The sequence below is a fragment of the Ascaphus truei genome, unplaced genomic scaffold (assembly GCF_040206685.1).
Source record: "Ascaphus truei isolate aAscTru1 unplaced genomic scaffold, aAscTru1.hap1 HAP1_SCAFFOLD_282, whole genome shotgun sequence".
In the NCBI taxonomy this organism is placed as follows: Eukaryota; Metazoa; Chordata; class Amphibia; order Anura; family Ascaphidae; genus Ascaphus; species Ascaphus truei.
The window spans coordinates 150185-170988 of record NW_027455772.1 but is presented as its reverse complement, the minus strand read 5'-3'; the positions used below and the strand labels follow the sequence as shown (position 1 = coordinate 170988).

The 20804-nt window shown below is 41.8% G+C and overlaps 43 non-coding genes and 5 pseudogenes across 43 annotated transcripts; all 48 read right to left on the bottom strand.

Annotated features, from left to right (window-relative positions):
- Positions 1–55: 55 nt before the first annotated feature.
- On the bottom strand, positions 56–174 carry LOC142481890 (5S ribosomal RNA). Its single transcript, XR_012796145.1, has one exon. It is a non-coding gene; the product is annotated as a 5S ribosomal RNA (ribosomal RNA).
- A 286-nt stretch (positions 175–460) lies between these two features.
- Positions 461–579, bottom strand: LOC142481888 (5S ribosomal RNA). Its single transcript, XR_012796143.1, has one exon. It is a non-coding gene; the product is annotated as a 5S ribosomal RNA (ribosomal RNA).
- Positions 580–865: 286 nt separating this feature from the next.
- LOC142482718 (5S ribosomal RNA) lies at positions 866–984 on the bottom strand. The gene has a single exon (XR_012796923.1). It is a non-coding gene; the product is annotated as a 5S ribosomal RNA (ribosomal RNA).
- A 286-nt stretch (positions 985–1270) lies between these two features.
- On the bottom strand, positions 1271–1389 carry LOC142481887 (5S ribosomal RNA). Its single transcript, XR_012796142.1, has one exon. It is a non-coding gene; the product is annotated as a 5S ribosomal RNA (ribosomal RNA).
- A 286-nt stretch (positions 1390–1675) lies between these two features.
- On the bottom strand, positions 1676–1794 carry LOC142481886 (5S ribosomal RNA). Its single transcript, XR_012796141.1, has one exon. It is a non-coding gene; the product is annotated as a 5S ribosomal RNA (ribosomal RNA).
- A 676-nt stretch (positions 1795–2470) lies between these two features.
- On the bottom strand, positions 2471–2589 carry LOC142482405 (5S ribosomal RNA). The gene has a single exon (XR_012796642.1). It is a non-coding gene; the product is annotated as a 5S ribosomal RNA (ribosomal RNA).
- A 286-nt stretch (positions 2590–2875) lies between these two features.
- Positions 2876–2994, bottom strand: LOC142482529 (5S ribosomal RNA). Its single transcript, XR_012796740.1, has one exon. It is a non-coding gene; the product is annotated as a 5S ribosomal RNA (ribosomal RNA).
- Positions 2995–3280: 286 nt separating this feature from the next.
- On the bottom strand, positions 3281–3399 carry LOC142481885 (5S ribosomal RNA). Its single transcript, XR_012796140.1, has one exon. It is a non-coding gene; the product is annotated as a 5S ribosomal RNA (ribosomal RNA).
- Positions 3400–3685: 286 nt separating this feature from the next.
- LOC142482717 (5S ribosomal RNA) lies at positions 3686–3804 on the bottom strand. The gene has a single exon (XR_012796922.1). It is a non-coding gene; the product is annotated as a 5S ribosomal RNA (ribosomal RNA).
- A 286-nt stretch (positions 3805–4090) lies between these two features.
- LOC142482528 (5S ribosomal RNA) lies at positions 4091–4209 on the bottom strand. The gene has a single exon (XR_012796739.1). It is a non-coding gene; the product is annotated as a 5S ribosomal RNA (ribosomal RNA).
- Positions 4210–4495: 286 nt separating this feature from the next.
- Positions 4496–4614, bottom strand: LOC142482491 (5S ribosomal RNA; annotated as a pseudogene).
- A 676-nt stretch (positions 4615–5290) lies between these two features.
- On the bottom strand, positions 5291–5409 carry LOC142482715 (5S ribosomal RNA). Its single transcript, XR_012796920.1, has one exon. It is a non-coding gene; the product is annotated as a 5S ribosomal RNA (ribosomal RNA).
- A 286-nt stretch (positions 5410–5695) lies between these two features.
- On the bottom strand, positions 5696–5814 carry LOC142482527 (5S ribosomal RNA). The gene has a single exon (XR_012796738.1). It is a non-coding gene; the product is annotated as a 5S ribosomal RNA (ribosomal RNA).
- A 286-nt stretch (positions 5815–6100) lies between these two features.
- Positions 6101–6219, bottom strand: LOC142482713 (5S ribosomal RNA). The gene has a single exon (XR_012796919.1). It is a non-coding gene; the product is annotated as a 5S ribosomal RNA (ribosomal RNA).
- Positions 6220–6505: 286 nt separating this feature from the next.
- Positions 6506–6624, bottom strand: LOC142482526 (5S ribosomal RNA). The gene has a single exon (XR_012796737.1). It is a non-coding gene; the product is annotated as a 5S ribosomal RNA (ribosomal RNA).
- Positions 6625–6910: 286 nt separating this feature from the next.
- On the bottom strand, positions 6911–7029 carry LOC142482712 (5S ribosomal RNA). Its single transcript, XR_012796918.1, has one exon. It is a non-coding gene; the product is annotated as a 5S ribosomal RNA (ribosomal RNA).
- Positions 7030–7315: 286 nt separating this feature from the next.
- On the bottom strand, positions 7316–7434 carry LOC142482525 (5S ribosomal RNA). The gene has a single exon (XR_012796736.1). It is a non-coding gene; the product is annotated as a 5S ribosomal RNA (ribosomal RNA).
- A 286-nt stretch (positions 7435–7720) lies between these two features.
- Positions 7721–7839, bottom strand: LOC142482469 (5S ribosomal RNA). The gene has a single exon (XR_012796705.1). It is a non-coding gene; the product is annotated as a 5S ribosomal RNA (ribosomal RNA).
- Positions 7840–8125: 286 nt separating this feature from the next.
- On the bottom strand, positions 8126–8244 carry LOC142482524 (5S ribosomal RNA). Its single transcript, XR_012796735.1, has one exon. It is a non-coding gene; the product is annotated as a 5S ribosomal RNA (ribosomal RNA).
- Positions 8245–8530: 286 nt separating this feature from the next.
- Positions 8531–8649, bottom strand: LOC142481884 (5S ribosomal RNA). The gene has a single exon (XR_012796139.1). It is a non-coding gene; the product is annotated as a 5S ribosomal RNA (ribosomal RNA).
- Positions 8650–8935: 286 nt separating this feature from the next.
- LOC142482523 (5S ribosomal RNA) lies at positions 8936–9054 on the bottom strand. The gene has a single exon (XR_012796734.1). It is a non-coding gene; the product is annotated as a 5S ribosomal RNA (ribosomal RNA).
- Positions 9055–9340: 286 nt separating this feature from the next.
- LOC142482489 (5S ribosomal RNA) lies at positions 9341–9459 on the bottom strand (annotated as a pseudogene).
- A 286-nt stretch (positions 9460–9745) lies between these two features.
- LOC142482522 (5S ribosomal RNA) lies at positions 9746–9864 on the bottom strand. Its single transcript, XR_012796733.1, has one exon. It is a non-coding gene; the product is annotated as a 5S ribosomal RNA (ribosomal RNA).
- Positions 9865–10150: 286 nt separating this feature from the next.
- LOC142481883 (5S ribosomal RNA) lies at positions 10151–10269 on the bottom strand. Its single transcript, XR_012796138.1, has one exon. It is a non-coding gene; the product is annotated as a 5S ribosomal RNA (ribosomal RNA).
- A 286-nt stretch (positions 10270–10555) lies between these two features.
- On the bottom strand, positions 10556–10674 carry LOC142482521 (5S ribosomal RNA). Its single transcript, XR_012796732.1, has one exon. It is a non-coding gene; the product is annotated as a 5S ribosomal RNA (ribosomal RNA).
- A 286-nt stretch (positions 10675–10960) lies between these two features.
- LOC142482487 (5S ribosomal RNA) lies at positions 10961–11079 on the bottom strand (annotated as a pseudogene).
- Positions 11080–11365: 286 nt separating this feature from the next.
- On the bottom strand, positions 11366–11484 carry LOC142482519 (5S ribosomal RNA). The gene has a single exon (XR_012796730.1). It is a non-coding gene; the product is annotated as a 5S ribosomal RNA (ribosomal RNA).
- A 286-nt stretch (positions 11485–11770) lies between these two features.
- On the bottom strand, positions 11771–11889 carry LOC142481882 (5S ribosomal RNA). Its single transcript, XR_012796137.1, has one exon. It is a non-coding gene; the product is annotated as a 5S ribosomal RNA (ribosomal RNA).
- A 286-nt stretch (positions 11890–12175) lies between these two features.
- LOC142482443 (5S ribosomal RNA) lies at positions 12176–12294 on the bottom strand. The gene has a single exon (XR_012796680.1). It is a non-coding gene; the product is annotated as a 5S ribosomal RNA (ribosomal RNA).
- Positions 12295–12580: 286 nt separating this feature from the next.
- LOC142482486 (5S ribosomal RNA) lies at positions 12581–12699 on the bottom strand (annotated as a pseudogene).
- A 676-nt stretch (positions 12700–13375) lies between these two features.
- Positions 13376–13494, bottom strand: LOC142482711 (5S ribosomal RNA). The gene has a single exon (XR_012796917.1). It is a non-coding gene; the product is annotated as a 5S ribosomal RNA (ribosomal RNA).
- A 286-nt stretch (positions 13495–13780) lies between these two features.
- LOC142482347 (5S ribosomal RNA) lies at positions 13781–13899 on the bottom strand. Its single transcript, XR_012796586.1, has one exon. It is a non-coding gene; the product is annotated as a 5S ribosomal RNA (ribosomal RNA).
- A 286-nt stretch (positions 13900–14185) lies between these two features.
- LOC142482710 (5S ribosomal RNA) lies at positions 14186–14304 on the bottom strand. Its single transcript, XR_012796916.1, has one exon. It is a non-coding gene; the product is annotated as a 5S ribosomal RNA (ribosomal RNA).
- A 286-nt stretch (positions 14305–14590) lies between these two features.
- LOC142482518 (5S ribosomal RNA) lies at positions 14591–14709 on the bottom strand. The gene has a single exon (XR_012796729.1). It is a non-coding gene; the product is annotated as a 5S ribosomal RNA (ribosomal RNA).
- Positions 14710–14995: 286 nt separating this feature from the next.
- On the bottom strand, positions 14996–15114 carry LOC142482468 (5S ribosomal RNA). The gene has a single exon (XR_012796704.1). It is a non-coding gene; the product is annotated as a 5S ribosomal RNA (ribosomal RNA).
- A 286-nt stretch (positions 15115–15400) lies between these two features.
- LOC142482516 (5S ribosomal RNA) lies at positions 15401–15519 on the bottom strand. The gene has a single exon (XR_012796728.1). It is a non-coding gene; the product is annotated as a 5S ribosomal RNA (ribosomal RNA).
- A 286-nt stretch (positions 15520–15805) lies between these two features.
- Positions 15806–15924, bottom strand: LOC142481881 (5S ribosomal RNA). Its single transcript, XR_012796136.1, has one exon. It is a non-coding gene; the product is annotated as a 5S ribosomal RNA (ribosomal RNA).
- A 286-nt stretch (positions 15925–16210) lies between these two features.
- On the bottom strand, positions 16211–16329 carry LOC142482515 (5S ribosomal RNA). Its single transcript, XR_012796727.1, has one exon. It is a non-coding gene; the product is annotated as a 5S ribosomal RNA (ribosomal RNA).
- Positions 16330–16615: 286 nt separating this feature from the next.
- Positions 16616–16734, bottom strand: LOC142482514 (5S ribosomal RNA). The gene has a single exon (XR_012796726.1). It is a non-coding gene; the product is annotated as a 5S ribosomal RNA (ribosomal RNA).
- Positions 16735–17020: 286 nt separating this feature from the next.
- LOC142481880 (5S ribosomal RNA) lies at positions 17021–17139 on the bottom strand. Its single transcript, XR_012796135.1, has one exon. It is a non-coding gene; the product is annotated as a 5S ribosomal RNA (ribosomal RNA).
- A 286-nt stretch (positions 17140–17425) lies between these two features.
- On the bottom strand, positions 17426–17544 carry LOC142482513 (5S ribosomal RNA). The gene has a single exon (XR_012796725.1). It is a non-coding gene; the product is annotated as a 5S ribosomal RNA (ribosomal RNA).
- A 286-nt stretch (positions 17545–17830) lies between these two features.
- LOC142482485 (5S ribosomal RNA) lies at positions 17831–17949 on the bottom strand (annotated as a pseudogene).
- Positions 17950–18625: 676 nt separating this feature from the next.
- On the bottom strand, positions 18626–18744 carry LOC142482709 (5S ribosomal RNA). Its single transcript, XR_012796915.1, has one exon. It is a non-coding gene; the product is annotated as a 5S ribosomal RNA (ribosomal RNA).
- Positions 18745–19030: 286 nt separating this feature from the next.
- Positions 19031–19149, bottom strand: LOC142482512 (5S ribosomal RNA). Its single transcript, XR_012796724.1, has one exon. It is a non-coding gene; the product is annotated as a 5S ribosomal RNA (ribosomal RNA).
- A 285-nt stretch (positions 19150–19434) lies between these two features.
- Positions 19435–19553, bottom strand: LOC142482374 (5S ribosomal RNA). The gene has a single exon (XR_012796613.1). It is a non-coding gene; the product is annotated as a 5S ribosomal RNA (ribosomal RNA).
- A 286-nt stretch (positions 19554–19839) lies between these two features.
- LOC142482511 (5S ribosomal RNA) lies at positions 19840–19958 on the bottom strand. The gene has a single exon (XR_012796723.1). It is a non-coding gene; the product is annotated as a 5S ribosomal RNA (ribosomal RNA).
- A 286-nt stretch (positions 19959–20244) lies between these two features.
- On the bottom strand, positions 20245–20363 carry LOC142482467 (5S ribosomal RNA). The gene has a single exon (XR_012796702.1). It is a non-coding gene; the product is annotated as a 5S ribosomal RNA (ribosomal RNA).
- A 286-nt stretch (positions 20364–20649) lies between these two features.
- On the bottom strand, positions 20650–20768 carry LOC142481879 (5S ribosomal RNA). The gene has a single exon (XR_012796134.1). It is a non-coding gene; the product is annotated as a 5S ribosomal RNA (ribosomal RNA).
- Positions 20769–20804: the final 36 nt, after the last annotated feature.

Sequence of the window (20804 nt, the reverse complement as noted above, 5' to 3'; positions counted from 1 at the left end):
CATTTGCTGCGAGGAATGCCATGTATATTTTCATTAGGGAAGCGAAAAATAAAAACCCCTACAGCACCTGGTATTCCCAGGCAGTCTCCCAACCCAGTACTAATCAAGCCTCACCCTGCTTAGCTTCCGAGATCTGACGGGATCGGGCGCTGTCAAGGTAGTATGGCCGTAGGTGGAGATTGCTGTCTCATGATATCCTCTCATTCTTAAATCCATGAGCCTATATCTTGCTCCATGCATACACAGAGACTGAGAAAATGACAGGTGCACTCAAATGTACTATAGACGGAATTCTTGATGTCAGAATTCTATTTTGGAAGGTTGCATTGTGTTGAACTTTCAGAGGAAAAAACGATATATTTCTTTGCCACTGCGGGAAAAAAGTAGCAAGAATTGAAACATTTTCATTTGCTGCGAGGAATGCCATGTATATTTTCATTAGGGAAGCGAAAAATAAAAACCCCTACAGCACCTGGTATTCCCAGGCAGTCTCCCAACCCAGTACTAATCAAGCCTCACCCTGCTTAGCTTCCGAGATCTGACGGGATCGGGCGCTGTCAAGGTAGTATGGCCGTAGGTGGAGATTGCTGTCTCATGATATCCTCTCATTCTTAAATCCATGAGCCTATATCTTGCTCCATGCATACACAGAGACTGAGAAAATGACAGGTGCACTCAAATGTACTATAGACGGAATTCTTGATGTCAGAATTCTATTTTGGAAGGTTGCATTGTGTTGAACTTTCTGAGGAAAAAACGATATATTTCTTTGCCACTGCGGGAAAAAAGTAGCAAGAAATGAAACATTTTCATTTGCTGCGAGGAATGCCATGTATATTTTCATTAGGGAAGCGAAAAATAAAAACCCCTACAGCACCTGGTATTCCCAGGCAGTCTCCCAACCCAGTACTAATCAAGCCTCACCCTGCTTAGCTTCCGAGATCTGACGGGATCGGGCGCTTTCAAGGTAGTATGGCCGTAGGTGGAGATTGCTGTCTCATGATATCCTCTCATTCTTAAATCCATGAGCCTATATCTTGCTCCATGCATACACAGAGACTGAGAAAATGACAGGTGCACTCAAATGTACTATAGACGGAATTCTTGATGTCAGAATTCTATTTTGGAAGGTTGCATTGTGTTGAACTTTCAGAGGAAAAAACGATATATTTCTTTGCCACTGCGGGAAAAAAGTAGCAAGAAATGAAACATTTTCATTTGCTGCGAGGAATGCCATGTATATTTTCATTAGGGAAGCGAAAAATAAAAACCCCTACAGCACCTGGTATTCCCAGGCAGTCTCCCAACCCAGTACTAATCAAGCCTCACCCTGCTTAGCTTCCGAGATCTGACGGGATCGGGCGCTGTCAAGGTAGTATGGCCGTAGGTGGAGATTGCTGTCTCATGATATCCTCTCATTCTTAAATCCATGAGCCTATATCTTGCTCCATGCATACACAGAGACTGAGAAAATGACAGGTGCACTCAAATGTACTATAGACGGAATTCTTGATGTCAGAATTCTATTTTGGAAGGTTGCATTGTGTTGAACTTTCAGAGGAAAAAACGATATATTTCTTTGCCACTGCGGGAAAAAAGTAGCAAGAATTGAAACATTTTCATTTGCTGCGAGGAATGCCATGTATATTTTCATTAGGGAAGCGAAAAATAAAAACCCCTACAGCACCTGGTATTCCCAGGCAGTCTCCCAACCCAGTACTAATCAAGCCTCACCCTGCTTAGCTTCCGAGATCTGACGGGATCGGGCGCTGTCAAGGTAGTATGGCCGTAGGTGGAGATTGCTGTCTCATGATATCCTCTCATTCTTAAATCCATGAGCCTATATCTTGCTCCATGCATACACAGAGACTGAGAAAATGACAGGTGCACTCAAATGTACTATAGACGGAATTCTTGATGTCAGAATTCTATTTTGGAAGGTTGCATTGTGTTGAACTTTCAGAGGAAAAAACGATAGATTTCTTTGCCACTGCGGGAAAAAAGTAGTAAAAAATTTCAGAGGTGCCTATATTCAACCTCCTCCTGTTTGGATTTGAACTCACTATCTCTTCCAAGTATCAGCTTGAACACTGCACACCCCAACTCTGTGAGCCACAAGCTCACCATATAACATGCTGAGTGTTCTGAGGCCTGTATGATATATTTCTAAATGACATGGGAGGCATAAGTGTATTATTGTGACCGTTAAAAAAATACATTCTTGAAGAATTACCTTAAATGGAGAAATTAAATCAGAGACTGAGAAAATGACAGGTGCACTCAAATATACTATAGACGGAATTCTTGATGTCAGAATTCTATTTTGGAAGGTTGCATTGTGTTGAACTTTCAGAGGAAAAAACAATATATTTCTTTGCCACTCCGGGAAAAAAGTAGCAAGAAATGAAACATTTTCATTTGCTGCGAGGAATGCCATGTATATTTTCATTAGGGAAGCGAAAAATAAAAACCCCTACAGCACCTGGTATTCCCAGGCAGTCTCCCAACCCAGGACTAATCAAGCCTCACCCTGCTTAGCTTCCGAGATCTGACGGGATCGGGCGCTTTCAAGGTAGTATGGCCGTAGGTGGAGATTGCTGTCTCATGATATCCTCTCATTCTTAAATCCATGAGCCTATATCTTGCTCCATGCATACACAGAGACTGAGAAAATGACAGGTGCACTCAAATGTACTATAGACGGAATTCTTGATGTCAGAATTCTATTTTGGAAGGTTGCATTGTGTTGAACTTTCTGAGGAAAAAACGATATATTTCTTTGCCACTGCGGGAAAAAAGTAGTAAAAAATGAAACATTTTCATTTGCTGCAAGGAATGCCATGTATATTTTCATTAGGGAAGCAAAAAATAAAAACACCCACAGCACCTGGTATTCCCAGGCAGTCTCCCAACCCAGTACTAATCAAGCCTCACCCTGCTTAGCTTCCGAGATCTGACGGGATCGGGCGCTTTCAAGGTAGTATGGCCGTAGGTGGAGATTGCTGTCTCATGATATCCTCTCATTCTTAAATCCATGAGCCTATATCTTGCTCCATGCATACACAGAGACTGAGAAAATGACAGGTGCACTCAAATGTACTATAGACGGAATTCTTGATGTCAGAATTCTATTTTGGAAGGTTGCATTGTGTTGAACTTTCAGAGGAAAAAACGATAGATTTCTTTGACACTGCGGGAAAAAAGTAGCAAGAAATGAAACATTTTCATTTGCTGCGAGGAATGCCATGTATATTTTCATTAGGGAAGCGAAAAATAAAAACCCCTACAGCACCTGGTATTCCCAGGCAGTCTCCCAACCCAGTACTAATCAAGCCTCACCCTGCTTAGCTTCCGAGATCTGACGGGATCGGGCGCTGTCAAGGTAGTATGGCCGTAGGTGGAGATTGCTGTCTCATGATATCCTCTCATTCTTAAATCCATGAGCCTATATCTTGCTCCATGCATACACAGAGACTGAGAAAATGACAGGTGCACTCAAATGTACTATAGACGGAATTCTTGATGTCAGAATTCTATTTTGGAAGGTTGCATTGTGTTGAACTTTCAGAGGAAAAAACGATAGATTTCTTTGCCACTGCGGGAAAAAAGTAGCAAGAAATGAAACATTTTCATTTGCTGCGAGGAATGCCATGTATATTTTCATTAGGGAAGCGAAAAATAAAAACCCCTACAGCACCTGGTATTCCCAGGCAGTCTCCCAACCCAGTACTAATCAAGCCTCACCCTGCTTAGCTTCCGAGATCTGACGGGATCGGGCGCTTTCAAGGTAGTATGGCCGTAGGTGGAGATTGCTGTCTCATGATATCCTCTCATTCTTAAATCCATGAGCCTATATCTTGCTCCATGCATACACAGAGACTGAGAAAATGACAGGTGCACTCAAATGTACTATAGACGGAATTCTTGATGTCAGAATTCTATTTTGGAAGGTTGCATTGTGTTGAACTTTCTGAGGAAAAAACGATATATTTCTTTGCCACTGCGGGAAAAAAGTAGTAAAAAATGAAACATTTTCATTTGCTGCAAGGAATGCCATGTATATTTTCATTAGGGAAGCAAAAAATAAAAACACCCACAGCACCTGGTATTCCCAGGCAGTCTCCCAACCCAGTACTAATCAAGCCTCACCCTGCTTAGCTTCCGAGATCTGACGGGATCGGGCGCTTTCAAGGTAGTATGGCCGTAGGTGGAGATTGCTGTCTCATGATATCCTCTCATTCTTAAATCCATGAGCCTATATCTTGCTCCATGCATACACAGAGACTGAGAAAATGACAGGTGCACTCAAATGTACTATAGACGGAATTCTTGATGTCAGAATTCTATTTTGGAAGGTTGCATTGTGTTGAACTTTCAGAGGAAAAAACGATAGATTTCTTTGACACTGCGGGAAAAAAGTAGCAAGAAATGAAACATTTTCATTTGCTGCGAGGAATGCCATGTATATTTTCATTAGGGAAGCGAAAAATAAAAACCCCTACAGCACCTGGTATTCCCAGGCAGTCTCCAAATCCAGTACTAATCAAGCCTCACCCTGCTTAACTTCCGAGATCTGACGGGATCGGGCGCTGTCAAGGTAGTATGGCCGTAGTTGGAGATTGCTGTCTCATGATATCCTCTCATTCTTAAATCCATGAGCCTATATCTTGCTCCATGCATACACAGAGACTGAGAAAATGACAGGTGCACTCAAATGTACTATAGACGGAATTCTTGATGTCAGAATTCTATTTTGGAAGGTTGCATTGTGTTGAACTTTCAGAGGAAAAAACGATAGATTTCTTTGCCACTGCGGGAAAAAAGTAGTAAAAAATTTCAGAGGTGCCTATATTCAACCTCCTCCTGTTTGGATTTGAACTCACTATCTCTTCCAAGTATCAGCTTGAACACTGCACACCCCAACTCTGTGAGCCACAAGCTCACCATATAACATGCTGAGTGTTCTGAGGCCTGTATGATATATTTCTAAATGACATGGGAGGCATAAGTGTATTATTGTGACCGTTAAAAAAATACATTCTTGAAGAATTACCTTAAATGGAGAAATTAAATCAGAGACTGAGAAAATGACAGGTGCACTCAAATATACTATAGACGGAATTCTTGATGTCAGAATTCTATTTTGGAAGGTTGCATTGTGTTGAACTTTCAGAGGAAAAAACAATATATTTCTTTGCCACTCCGGGAAAAAAGTAGCAAGAAATGAAACATTTTCATTTGCTGCGAGGAATGCCATGTATATTTTCATTAGGGAAGCGAAAAATAAAAACCCCTACAGCACCTGGTATTCCCAGGCAGTCTCCCAACCCAGTACTAATCAAGCCTCACCCTGCTTAGCTTCCGAGATCTGACGGGATCGGGCGCTTTCAAGGTAGTATGGCCGTAGGTGGAGATTGCTGTCTCATGATATCCTCTCATTCTTAAATCCATGAGCCTATATCTTGCTCCATGCATACACAGAGACTGAGAAAATGACAGGTGCACTCAAATGTACTATAGACGGAATTCTTGATGTCAGAATTCTATTTTGGAAGGTTGCATTGTGTTGAACTTTCTGAGGAAAAAACGATATATTTCTTTGCCACTGCGGGAAAAAAGTAGTAAAAAATGAAACATTTTCATTTGCTGCAAGGAATGCCATGTATATTTTCATTAGGGAAGCAAAAAATAAAAACACCCACAGCACCTGGTATTCCCAGGCAGTCTCCCAACCCAGTACTAATCAAGCCTCACCCTGCTTAGCTTCCGAGATCTGACGGGATCGGGCGCTTTCAAGGTAGTATGGCCGTAGGTGGAGATTGCTGTCTCATGATATCCTCTCATTCTTAAATCCATGAGCCTATATCTTGCTCCATGCATACACAGAGACTGAGAAAATGACAGGTGCACTCAAATGTACTATAGACGGAATTCTTGATGTCAGAATTCTATTTTGGAAGGTTGCATTGTGTTGAACTTTCAGAGGAAAAAACGATAGATTTCTTTGCCACTGCGGGAAAAAAGTAGCAAGAAATGAAACATTTTCATTTGCTGCGAGGAATGCCATGTATATTTTCATTAGGGAAGCGAAAAATAAAAACCCCTACAGCACCTGGTATTCCCAGGCAGTCTCCCAACCCAGTACTAATCAAGCCTCACCCTGCTTAGCTTCCGAGATCTGACGGGATCGGGCGCTTTCAAGGTAGTATGGCCGTAGGTGGAGATTGCTGTCTCATGATATCCTCTCATTCTTAAATCCATGAGCCTATATCTTGCTCCATGCATACACAGAGACTGAGAAAATGACAGGTGCACTCAAATGTACTATAGACGGAATTCTTGATGTCAGAATTCTATTTTGGAAGGTTGCATTGTGTTGAACTTTCTGAGGAAAAAACGATATATTTCTTTGCCACTGCGGGAAAAAAGTAGTAAAAAATGAAACATTTTCATTTGCTGCAAGGAATGCCATGTATATTTTCATTAGGGAAGCAAAAAATAAAAACACCCACAGCACCTGGTATTCCCAGGCAGTCTCCCAACCCAGTACTAATCAAGCCTCACCCTGCTTAGCTTCCGAGATCTGACGGGATCGGGCGCTTTCAAGGTAGTATGGCCGTAGGTGGAGATTGCTGTCTCATGATATCCTCTCATTCTTAAATCCATGAGCCTATATCTTGCTCCATGCATACACAGAGACTGAGAAAATGACAGGTGCACTCAAATGTACTATAGACGGAATTCTTGATGTCAGAATTCTATTTTGGAAGGTTGCATTGTGTTGAACTTTCAGAGGAAAAAACGATAGATTTCTTTGCCACTGCGGGAAAAAAGTAGCAAGAAATGAAACATTTTCATTTGCTGCGAGGAATGCCATGTATATTTTCATTAGGGAAGCGAAAAATAAAAACCCCTACAGCACCTGGTATTCCCAGGCAGTCTCCCAACCCAGTACTAATCAAGCCTCACCCTGCTTAGCTTCCGAGATCTGACGGGATCGGGCGCTTTCAAGGTAGTATGGCCGTAGGTGGAGATTGCTGTCTCATGATATCCTCTCATTCTTAAATCCATGAGCCTATATCTTGCTCCATGCATACACAGAGACTGAGAAAATGACAGGTGCACTCAAATGTACTATAGACGGAATTCTTGATGTCAGAATTCTATTTTGGAAGGTTGCATTGTGTTGAACTTTCTGAGGAAAAAACGATATATTTCTTTGCCACTGCGGGAAAAAAGTAGTAAAAAATGAAACATTTTCATTTGCTGCAAGGAATGCCATGTATATTTTCATTAGGGAAGCAAAAAATAAAAACACCCACAGCACCTGGTATTCCCAGGCAGTCTCCCAACCCAGTACTAATCAAGCCTCACCCTGCTTAGCTTCCGAGATCTGACGGGATCGGGCGCTTTCAAGGTAGTATGGCCGTAGGTGGAGATTGCTGTCTCATGATATCCTCTCATTCTTAAATCCATGAGCCTATATCTTGCTCCATGCATACACAGAGACTGAGAAAATGACAGGTGCACTCAAATGTACTATAGACGGAATTCTTGATGTCAGAATTCTATTTTGGAAGGTTGCATTGTGTTGAACTTTCAGAGGAAAAAACGATAGATTTCTTTGCCACTGCGGGAAAAAAGTAGCAAGAAATGAAACATTTTCATTTGCTGCGAGGAATGCCATGTATATTTTCATTAGGGAAGCGAAAAATAAAAACCCCTACAGCACCTGGTATTCCCAGGCAGTCTCCCAACCCAGTACTAATCAAGCCTCACCCTGCTTAGCTTCCGAGATCTGACAGGATCGGGCGCTGTCAAGGTAGTATGGCCGTAGGTGGAGATTGCTGTCTCATGATATCCTCTCATTCTTAAATCCATGAGCCTATATCTTGCTCCATGCATACACAGAGACTGAGAAAATGACAGGTGCACTCAAATGTACTATAGACGGAATTCTTGATGTCAGAATTCTATTTTGGAAGGTTGCATTGTGTTGAACTTTCTGAGGAAAAAACGATATATTTCTTTGCCACTGCGGGAAAAAAGTAGTAAAAAATGAAACATTTTCATTTGCTGCAAGGAATGCCATGTATATTTTCATTAGGGAAGCAAAAAATAAAAACACCCACAGCACCTGGTATTCCCAGGCAGTCTCCCAACCCAGTACTAATCAAGCCTCACCCTGCTTAGCTTCCGAGATCTGACGGGATCGGGCGCTTTCAAGGTAGTATGGCCGTAGGTGGAGATTGCTGTCTCATGATATCCTCTCATTCTTAAATCCATGAGCCTATATCTTGCTCCATGCATACACAGAGACTGAGAAAATGACAGGTGCACTCAAATGTACTATAGACGGAATTCTTGATGTCAGAATTCTATTTTGGAAGGTTGCATTGTGTTGAACTTTCAGAGGAAAAAACGATATATTTCTTTGCCACTGCGGGAAAAAAGTAGCAAGAAATGAAACATTTTCATTTGCTGCGAGGAATGCCATGTATATTTTCATTAGGGAAGCGAAAAATAAAAACCCCTACAGCACCTGGTATTCCCAGGCAGTCTCCCAACCCAGTACTAATCAAGCCTCACCCTGCTTAGCTTCCGAGATCTGACGGGATCGGGCGCTGTCAAGGTAGTATGGCCGTAGGTGGAGATTGCTGTCTCATGATATCCTCTCATTCTTAAATCCATGAGCCTATATCTTGCTCCATGCATACACAGAGACTGAGAAAATGACAGGTGCACTCAAATGTACTATAGACGGAATTCTTGATGTCAGAATTCTATTTTGGAAGGTTGCATTGTGTTGAACTTTCTGAGGAAAAAACGATATATTTCTTTGCCACTGCGGGAAAAAAGTAGTAAAAAATGAAACATTTTCATTTGCTGCAAGGAATGCCATGTATATTTTCATTAGGGAAGCAAAAAATAAAAACACCCACAGCACCTGGTATTCCCAGGCAGTCTCCCAACCCAGTACTAATCAAGCCTCACCCTGCTTAGCTTCCGAGATCTGACGGGATCGGGCGCTTTCAAGGTAGTATGGCCGTAGGTGGAGATTGCTGTCTCATGATATCCTCTCATTCTTAAATCCATGAGCCTATATCTTGCTCCATGCATACACAGAGACTGAGAAAATGACAGGTGCACTCAAATGTACTATAGACGGAATTCTTGATGTCAGAATTCTATTTTGGAAGGTTGCATTGTGTTGAACTTTCAGAGGAAAAAACGATATATTTCTTTGCCACTGCGGGAAAAAAGTAGCAAGAAATGAAACATTTTCATTTGCTGCGAGGAATGCCATGTATATTTTCATTAGGGAAGCGAAAAATAAAAACCCCTACAGCACCTGGTATTCCCAGGCAGTCTCCAAATCCAGTACTAATCAAGCCTCACCCTGCTTAACTTCCGAGATCTGACGGGATCGGGCGCTGTCAAGGTAGTATGGCCGTAGTTGGAGATTGCTGTCTCATGATATCCTCTCATTCTTAAATCCATGAGCCTATATCTTGCTCCATGCATACACAGAGACTGAGAAAATGACAGGTGCACTCAAATGTACTATAGACGGAATTCTTGATGTCAGAATTCTATTTTGGAAGGTTGCATTGTGTTGAACTTTCTGAGGAAAAAACGATATATTTCTTTGCCACTGCGGGAAAAAAGTAGTAAAAAATGAAACATTTTCATTTGCTGCAAGGAATGCCATGTATATTTTCATTAGGGAAGCAAAAAATAAAAACACCCACAGCACCTGGTATTCCCAGGCAGTCTCCCAACCCAGTACTAATCAAGCCTCACCCTGCTTAGCTTCCGAGATCTGACGGGATCGGGCGCTTTCAAGGTAGTATGGCCGTAGGTGGAGATTGCTGTCTCATGATATCCTCTCATTCTTAAATCCATGAGCCTATATCTTGCTCCATGCATACACAGAGACTGAGAAAATGACAGGTGCACTCAAATGTACTATAGACGGAATTCTTGATGTCAGAATTCTATTTTGGAAGGTTGCATTGTGTTGAACTTTCAGAGGAAAAAACGATATATTTCTTTGCCACTGCGGGAAAAAAGTAGCAAGAAATGAAACATTTTCATTTGCTGCGAGGAATGCCATGTATATTTTCATTAGGGAAGCGAAAAATAAAAACCCCTACAGCACCTGGTATTCCCAGGCAGTCTCCCAACCCAGTACTAATCAAGCCTCACCCTGCTTAGCTTCCGAGATCTGACGGGATCGGGCGCTGTCAAGGTAGTATGGCCGTAGGTGGAGATTGCTGTCTCATGATATCCTCTCATTCTTAAATCCATGAGCCTATATCTTGCTCCATGCATACACAGAGACTGAGAAAATGACAGGTGCACTCAAATGTACTATAGACGGAATTCTTGATGTCAGAATTCTATTTTGGAAGGTTGCATTGTGTTGAACTTTCTGAGGAAAAAACAATATATTTCTTTGCCACTGCGGGAAAAAAGTAGTAAAAAATGAAACATTTTCATTTGCTGCAAGGAATGCCATGTATATTTTCATTAGGGAAGCAAAAAATAAAAACACCCACAGCACCTGGTATTCCCAGGCAGTCTCCCAACCCAGTACTAATCAAGCCTCACCCTGCTTAGCTTCCGAGATCTGACGGGATCGGGCGCTTTCAAGGTAGTATGGCCGTAGGTGGAGATTGCTGTCTCATGATATCCTCTCATTCTTAAATCCATGAGCCTATATCTTGCTCCATGCATACACAGAGACTGAGAAAATGACAGGTGCACTCAAATGTACTATAGACGGAATTCTTGATGTCAGAATTCTATTTTGGAAGGTTGCATTGTGTTGAACTTTCAGAGGAAAAAACGATATATTTCTTTGCCACTGCGGGAAAAAAGTAGCAAGAAATGAAACATTTTCATTTGCTGCGAGGAATGCCATGTATATTTTCATTAGGGAAGCGAAAAATAAAAACCCCTACAGCACCTGGTATTCCCAGGCAGTCTCCAAATCCAGTACTAATCAAGCCTCACCCTGCTTAACTTCCGAGATCTGACGGGATCGGGCGCTGTCAAGGTAGTATGGCCGTAGTTGGAGATTGCTGTCTCATGATATCCTCTCATTCTTAAATCCATGAGCCTATATCTTGCTCCATGCATACACAGAGACTGAGAAAATGACAGGTGCACTCAAATGTACTATAGACGGAATTCTTGATGTCAGAATTCTATTTTGGAAGGTTGCATTGTGTTGAACTTTCTGAGGAAAAAACGATATATTTCTTTGCCACTGCGGGAAAAAAGTAGTAAAAAATGAAACATTTTCATTTGCTGCAAGGAATGCCATGTATATTTTCATTAGGGAAGCAAAAAATAAAAACACCCACAGCACCTGGTATTCCCAGGCAGTCTCCCAACCCAGTACTAATCAAGCCTCACCCTGCTTAGCTTCCGAGATCTGACGGGATCGGGCGCTTTCAAGGTAGTATGGCCGTAGGTGGAGATTGCTGTCTCATGATATCCTCTCATTCTTAAATCCATGAGCCTATATCTTGCTCCATGCATACACAGAGACTGAGAAAATGACAGGTGCACTCAAATGTACTATAGACGGAATTCTTGATGTCAGAATTCTATTTTGGAAGGTTGCATTGTGTTGAACTTTCAGAGGAAAAAACGATATATTTCTTTGCCACTGCGGGAAAAAAGTAGCAAGAAATGAAACATTTTCATTTGCTGCGAGGAATGCCATGTATATTTTCATTAGGGAAGCGAAAAATAAAAACCCCTACAGCACCTGGTATTCCCAGGCAGTCTCCCAACCCAGTACTAATCAAGCCTCACCCTGCTTAGCTTCCGAGATCTGACGGGATCGGGCGCTGTCAAGGTAGTATGGCCGTAGGTGGAGATTGCTGTCTCATGATATCCTCTCATTCTTAAATCCATGAGCCTATATCTTGCTCCATGCATACACAGAGACTGAGAAAATGACAGGTGCACTCAAATGTACTATAGACGGAATTCTTGATGTCAGAATTCTATTTTGGAAGGTTGCATTGTGTTGAACTTTCTGAGGAAAAAACGATATATTTCTTTGCCACTGCGGGAAAAAAGTAGTAAAAAATGAAACATTTTCATTTGCTGCAAGGAATGCCATGTATATTTTCATTAGGGAAGCAAAAAATAAAAACACCCACAGCACCTGGTATTCCCAGGCAGTCTCCAAATCCAGTACTAATCAAGCCTCACCCTGCTTAGCTTCCGAGATCTGACGGGATCGGGCGCTGTCAAGGTAGTATGGCCGTAGGTGGAGATTGCTGTCTCATGATATCCTCTCATTCTTAAATCCATGAGCCTATATCTTGCTCCATGCATACACAGAGACTGAGAAAATGACAGGTGCACTCAAATGTACTATAGACGGAATTCTTGATGTCAGAATTCTATTTTGGAAGGTTGCATTGTGTTGAACTTTCAGAGGAAAAAACGATATATTTCTTTGCCACTGCGGGAAAAAAGTAGCAAGAAATGAAACATTTTCATTTGCTGCGAGGAATGCCATGTATATTTTCATTAGGGAAGCGAAAAATAAAAACCCCTACAGCACCTGGTATTCCCAGGCAGTCTCCAAATCCAGTACTAATCAAGCCTCACCCTGCTTAACTTCCGAGATCTGACGGGATCGGGCGCTGTCAAGGTAGTATGGCCGTAGTTGGAGATTGCTGTCTCATGATATCCTCTCATTCTTAAATCCATGAGCCTATATCTTGCTCCATGCATACACAGAGACTGAGAAAATGACAGGTGCACTCAAATGTACTATAGACGGAATTCTTGATGTCAGAATTCTATTTTGGAAGGTTGCATTGTGTTGAACTTTCAGAGGAAAAAACGATAGATTTCTTTGCCACTGCGGGAAAAAAGTAGTAAAAAATTTCAGAGGTGCCTATATTCAACCTCCTCCTGTTTGGATTTGAACTCACTATCTCTTCCAAGAACCAGCTTGAACACTGCACACCCCAACTCTGTGAGCCACAAGCTCACCATATAACATGCTGAGTGTTCTGAGGCCTGTATGATATATTTCTAAATGACATGGGAGGCATAAGTGTATTATTGTGACCGTTAAAAAAATACATTCTTGAAGAATTACCTTAAATGGAGAAATTAAATCAGAGACTGAGAAAATGACAGGTGCACTCAAATATACTATAGACGGAATTCTTGATGTCAGAATTCTATTTTGGAAGGTTGCATTGTGTTGAACTTTCAGAGGAAAAAACAATATATTTCTTTGCCACTCCGGGAAAAAAGTAGCAAGAAATGAAACATTTTCATTTGCTGCGAGGAATGCCATGTATATTTTCATTAGGGAAGCGAAAAATAAAAACCCCTACAGCACCTGGTATTCCCAGGCAGTCTCCCAACCCAGTACTAATCAAGCCTCACCCTGCTTAGCTTCCGAGATCTGACGGGATCGGGCGCTTTCAAGGTAGTATGGCCGTAGGTGGAGATTGCTGTCTCATGATATCCTCTCATTCTTAAATCCATGAGCCTATATCTTGCTCCATGCATACACAGGGACTGAGAAAATGACAGGTGCACTCAAATGTACTATAGACGGAATTCTTGATGTCAGAATTCTATTTTGGAAGGTTGCATTGTGTTGAACTTTCTGAGGAAAAAACGATATATTTCTTTGCCACTGCGGGAAAAAAGTAGTAAAAAATGAAACATTTTCATTTGCTGCAAGGAATGCCATGTATATTTTCATTAGGGAAGCAAAAAATAAAAACACCCACAGCACCTGGTATTTCCAGGCAGTCTCCCAACCCAGTACTAATCAAGCCTCACCCTGCTTAGCTTCCGAGATCTGACGGGATCGGGCGCTTTCAAGGTAGTATGGCCGTAGGTGGAGATTGCTGTCTCATGATATCCTCTCATTCTTAAATCCATGAGCCTATATCTTGCTCCATGCATACACAGAGACTGAGAAAATGACAGGTGCACTCAAATGTACTATAGACGGAATTCTTGATGTCAGAATTCTATTTTGGAAGGTTGCATTGTGTTGAACTTTCAGAGGAAAAAACGATAGATTTCTTTGCCACTGCGGGAAAAAAGTAGCAAGAAATGAAACATTTTCATTTGCTGCGAGGAATGCCATGTATATTTTCATTAGGGAAGCGAAAAATAAAAACCCCTACAGCACCTGGTATTCCCAGGCAGTCTCCCAACCCAGTACTAATCAAGCCTCACCCTGCTTAGCTTCCGAGATCTGACGGGATCGGGCGCTTTCAAGGTAGTATGGCCGTAGGTGGAGATTGCTGTCTCATGATATCCTCTCATTCTTAAATCCATGAGCCTATATCTTGCTCCATGCATACACAGAGACTGAGAAAATGACAGGTGCACTCAAATGTACTATAGACGGAATTCTTGATGTCAGAATTCTATTTTGGAAGGTTGCATTGTGTTGAACTTTCTGAGGAAAAAACGATATATTTCTTTGCCACTGCGGGAAAAAAGTAGTAAAAAATGAAACATTTTCATTTGCTGCAAGGAATGCCATGTATATTTTCATTAGGGAAGCAAAAAATAAAAACACCCACAGCACCTGGTATTCCCAGGCAGTCTCCCAACCCAGTACTAATCAAGCCTCACCCTGCTTAGCTTCCGAGATCTGACGGGATCGGGCGCTTTCAAGGTAGTATGGCCGTAGGTGGAGATTGCTGTCTCATGATATCCTCTCATTCTTAAATCCATGAGCCTATATCTTGCTCCATGCATACACAGAGACTGAGAAAATGACAGGTGCACTCAAATGTACTATAGACGGAATTCTTGATGTCAGAATTCTATTTTGGAAGGTTGCATTGTGTTGAACTTTCAGAGGAAAAAACGATAGATTTCTTTGCCACTGCGGGAAAAAAGTAGCAAGAAATGAAACATTTTCATTTGCTGCGAGGAATGCCATGTATATTTTCATTAGGGAAGCGAAAAATAAAAACCCCTACAGCACCTGGTATTCCCAGGCAGTCTCCCAACCCAGTACTAATCAAGCCTCACCCTGCTTAGCTTCCGAGATCTGACAGGATCGGGCGCTGTCAAGGTAGTATGGCCGTAGGTGGAGATTGCTGTCTCATGATATCCTCTCATTCTTAAATCCATGAGCCTATATCTTGCTCCATGCATACACAGAGACTGAGAAAATGACAGGTGCACTCAAATGTACTATAGACGGAATTCTTGATGTCAGAATTCTATTTTGGAAGGTTGCATTGTGTTGAACTTTCTGAGGAAAAAACGATATATTTCTTTGCCACTGCGGGAAAAAAGTAGTAAAAAATGAAACATTTTCATTTGCTGCAAGGAATGCCATGTATATTTTCATTAGGGAAGCAAAAAATAAAAACACCCACAGCACCTGGTATTCCCAGGCAGTCTCCCAACCCAGTACTAATCAAGCCTCACCCTGCTTAGCTTCCGAGATCTGACGGGATCGGGCGCTTTCAAGGTAGTATGGCCGTAGGTGGAGATTGCTGTCTCATGATATCCTCTCATTCTTAAATCCATGAGCCTATATCTTGCTCCATGCATACACAGAGACTGAGAAAATGACAGGTGCACTCAAATGTACTATAGACGGAATTCTTGATGTCAGAATTCTATTTTGGAAGGTTGCATTGTGTTGAACTTTCAGAGGAAAAAACGATATATTTCTTTGCCACTGCGGGAAAAAAGTAGCAAGAAATGAAACATTTTCATTTGCTGCGAGGAATGCCATGTATATTTTCATTAGGGAAGCGAAAAATAAAAACCCCTACAGCACCTGGTATTCCCAGGCAGTCTCCCAACCCAGTACTAATCAAGCCTCACCCTGCTTAGCTTCCGAGATCTGACGGGATCGGGCGCTGTCAAGGTAGTATGGCCGTAGGTGGAGATTGCTGTCTCATGATATCCTCTCATTCTTAAATCCATGAGCCTATATCTTGCTCCATGCATACACAGAGACTGAGAAAATGACAGGTGCACTCAAATGTACTATAGACGGAATTCTTGATGTCAGAATTCTATTTTGGAAGGTTGCATTGTGTTGAACTTTCTGAGGAAAAAACGATATATTTCTTTGCCACTGCGGGAAAAAAGTAGTAAAAAATGAAACATTTTCATTTGCTGCAAGGAATGCCATGTATATTTTCATTAGGGAAGCAAAAAATAAAAACACCCACAGCACCTGGTATTCCCAGGCAGTCTCCCAACCCAGTACTAATCAAGCCTCACCCTGCTTAGCTTCCGAGATCTGACGGGATCGGGCGCTTTCAAGGTAGTATGGCCGTAGGTGGAGATTGCTGTCTCATGATATCCTCTCATTCTTAAATCCATGAGCCTATATCTTGCTCCATGCATACACAGAGACTGAGAAAATGACAGGTGCACTCAAATGTACTATAGACGGAATTCTTGATGTCAGAATTCTATTTTGGAAGGTTGCATTGTGTTGAACTTTCTGAGGAAAAAACGATATATTTCTTTGCCACTGCGGGAAAAAAGTAGTAAAAAATGAAACATTTTCATTTGCTGCAAGGAATGCCATGTATATTTTCATTAGGGAAGCAAAAAATAAAAACACCCACAGCACCTGGTATTCCCAGGCAGTCTCCCAACCCAGTACTAATCAAGCCTCACCCTGCTTAGCTTCCGAGATCTGACGGGATCGGGCGCTTTCAAGGTAGTATGGCCGTAGGTGGAGATTGCTGTCTCATGATATCCTCTCATTCTTAAATCCATGAGCCTATATCTTGCTCCATGCATACACAGAGACTGAGAAAATGACAGGTGCACTCAAATGTACTATAGACGGAATTCTTGATGTCAGAATTCTATTTTGGAAGGTTGCATTGTGTTGAACTTTCAGAGGAAAAAACGATATATTTCTTTGCCACTGCGGGAAAAAAGTAGCAAGAAATGAAACATTTTCATTTGCTGCGAGGAATGCCATGTATATTTTCATTAGGGAAGCGAAAAATAAAAACCCCTACAGCACCTGGTATTCCCAGGCAGTCTCCCAACCCAGTACTAATCAAGCCTCACCCTGCTTAGCTTCCGAGATCTGACGGGATCGGGCGCTGTCAAGGTAGTATGGCCGTAGGTGGAGATTGCTGTCTCATGATATCCTCTCATTCTTAAATCCATGAGCCTATATCTTGCTCCATGCATACACAGAGACTGAGAAAATGACAGGTGCACTCAAATGTACTATAGACGGAATTCTTGATGTCAGAATTCTATTTTGGAAGGTTGCATTGTGTTGAACTTTCTGAGGAAAAAACGATATATTTCTTTGCCACTGCGGGAAAAAAGTAGTAAAAAATGAAACATTTTCATTTGCTGCAAGGAATGCCATGTATATTTTCATTAGGGAAGCAAAAAATAAAAACACCCACAGCACCTGGTATTCCCAGGCAGTCTCCCAACCCAGTACTAATCAAGCCTCACCCTGCTTAGCTTCCGAGATCTGACGGGATCGGGCGCTTTCAAGGTAGTATGGCCGTAGGTGGAGATTGCTGTCTCATGATATCCTCTCATTCTTAAATCCATGAGCCTATATCTTGCTCCATGCATACACAGAGACTGAGAAAATGACAGGTGCACTCAAATGTACTATAGACGGAATTCTTGATGTCAGAATTCTATTTTGGAAGGTTGCATTGTGTTGAACTTTCAGAGGAAAAAACGATATATTTCTTTGCCACTGCGGGAAAAAAGTAGCAAGAAATGAAACATTTTCATTTGCTGCGAGGAATGCCATGTATATTTTCATTAGGGAAGCGAAAAATAAAAACCCCTACAGCACCTGGTATTCCCAGGCAGTCTCCAAATCCAGTACTAATCAAGCCTCACCCTGCTTAACTTCCGAGATCTGACGGGATCGGGCGCTGTCAAGGTAGTATGGCCGTAGTTGGAGATTGCTGTCTCATGATATCCTCTCATTCTTAAATCCATGAGCCTATATCTTGCTCCATGCATACACAGAGACTGAGAAAATGACAGGTGCACTCAAATGTACTATAGACGGAATTCTTGATGTCAGAATTCTATTTTGGAAGGTTGCATTGTGTTGAACTTTCAGAGGAAAAAACGATAGATTTCTTTGCCACTGCGGGAAAAAAGTAGTAAAAAATTTCAGAGGTGCCTATATTCAACCTCCTCCTGTTTGGATTTGAACTCACTATCTCTTCCAAGTATCAGCTTGAACACTGCACACCCCAACTCTTTGAGCCACAAGCTCACCATATAACATGCTGAGTGTTCTGAGGCCTGTATGATATATTTCTAAATGACATGGGAGGCATAAGTGTATTATTGTGACCGTTAAAAAAATACATTCTTGAAGAATTACCTTAAATGGAGAAATTAAATCAGAGACTGAGAAAATGACAGGTGCACTCAAATATACTATAGACGGAATTCTTGATGTCAGAATTCTATTTTGGAAGGTTGCATTGTGTTGAACTTTCAGAGGAAAAAACAATATATTTCTTTGCCACTCCGGGAAAAAAGTAGCAAGAAATGAAACATTTTCATTTGCTGCGAGGAATGCCATGTATATTTTCATTAGGGAAGCGAAAAATAAAAACCCCTACAGCACCTGGTATTCCCAGGCAGTCTCCCAACCCAGTACTAATCAAGCCTCACCCTGCTTAGCTTCCGAGATCTGACGGGATCGGGCGCTTTCAAGGTAGTATGGCCGTAGGTGGAGATTGCTGTCTCATGATATCCTCTCATTCTTAAATCCATGAGCCTATATCTTGCTCCATGCATACACAGGGACTGAGAAAATGACAGGTGCACTCAAATGTACTATAGACGGAATTCTTGATGTCAGAATTCTATTTTGGAAGGTTGCATTGTGTTGAACTTTCTGAGGAAAAAACGATATATTTCTTTGCCACTGCGGGAAAAAAGTAGTAAAAAATGAAACATTTTCATTTGCTGCAAGGAATGCCATGTATATTTTCATTAGGGAAGCAAAAAATAAAAACACCCACAGCACCTGGTATTCCCAGGCAGTCTCCCAACCCAGTACTAATCAAGCCTCACCCTGCTTAGCTTCCGAGATCTGACGGGATCGGGCGCTTTCAAGGTAGTATGGCCGTAGGTGGAGATTGCTGTCTCATGATATCCTCTCATTCTTAAATCCATGAGCCTATATCTTGCTCCATGCATACACAGAGACTGAGAAAATGACAGGTGCACTCAAATGTACTATAGACGGAATTCTTGATGTCAGAATTCTATTTTGGAAGGTTGCATTGTGTTGAACTTTCAGAGGAAAAACGATAGATTTCTTTGCCACTGCGGGAAAAAAGTAGCAAGAAATGAAACATTTTCATTTGCTGCGAGGAATGCCATGTATATTTTCATTAGGGAAGCGAAAAATAAAAACCCCTTCAGCACCTGGTATTCCCAGGCAGTCTCCCAACCCAGTACTAATCAAGCCTCACCCTGCTTAGCTTCCGAGATCTGACGGGATCGGGCGCTTTCAAGGTAGTATGGCCGTAGGTGGAGATTGCTGTCTCATGATATCCTCTCATTCTTAAATCCATGAGCCTATATCTTGCTCCATGCATACACAGAGACTGAGAAAATGACAGGTGCACTCAAATGTACTATAGACGGAATTCTTGATGTCAGAATTCTATTTTGGAAGGTTGCATTGTGTTGAACTTTCTGAGGAAAAAACGATATATTTCTTTGCCACTGCGGGAAAAAAGTAGTAAAAAATGAAACATTTTCATTTGCTGCAAGGAATGCCATGTATATTTTCATTAGGGAAGCAAAAAATAAAAACACCCACAGCACCTGGTATTCCCAGGCAGTCTCCCAACCCAGTACTAATCAAGCCTCACCCTGCTTAGCTTCCGAGATCTGACGGGATCGGGCGCTTTCAAGGTAGTATGGCCGTAGGTGGAGATTGCTGTCTCATGATATCCTCTCATTCTTAAATCCATGAGCCTATATCTTGCTCCATGCATACACAGAGACTGAGAAAATGACAGGTGCACTCAAATGTACTATAGACGGAATTCTTGATGTCAGAATTCTATTTTGGAAGGTTGCATTGTGTTGAACTTTCAGAGGAAAAAACGATAGATTTCTTTGCCACTGCGGGAAAAAAGTAGCAAGAAATGAAACATTTTCATTTGCTGCGAGGAATGCCATGTATATTTTCATTAGGGAAGCGAAAAATAAAAACCCCTACAGCACCTGGTATTCCCAGGCAGTCTCCCAACCCAGTACTAATCAAGCCTCACCCTGCTTAGCTTCCGAGATCTGACAGGATCGGGCGCTGTCAAGGTAGTATGGCCGTAGGTGGAGATTGCTGTCTCATGATATCCTCTCATTCTTAAATCCATGAGCCTATATCTTGCTCCATGCATACACAGAGACTGAGAAAATGACAGGTGCACTCAAATGTACTATAGACGGAATTCTTGATGTCAGAATTCTATTTTGGAAGGTTGCATTGTGTTGAACTTTCTGAGGAAAAAACGATATATTTCTTTGCCACTGCGGGAAAAAAGTAGCAAGAAATGAAACATTTTCATTTGCTGCGAGGAATGCCATGTATATTTTCATTAGGGAAGCGAAAAATAAAAACCCCTACAGCACCTGGTATTCCCAGGCAGTCTCCCAACCCAGTACTAATCAAGCCTCACCCTGCTTAGCTTCCGAGATCTGACGGGATCGGGCGCTGTCAAGGTAGTATGGCCGTAGGTGGAGATTGCTGTCTCATGATATCCTCTCATTCTTAA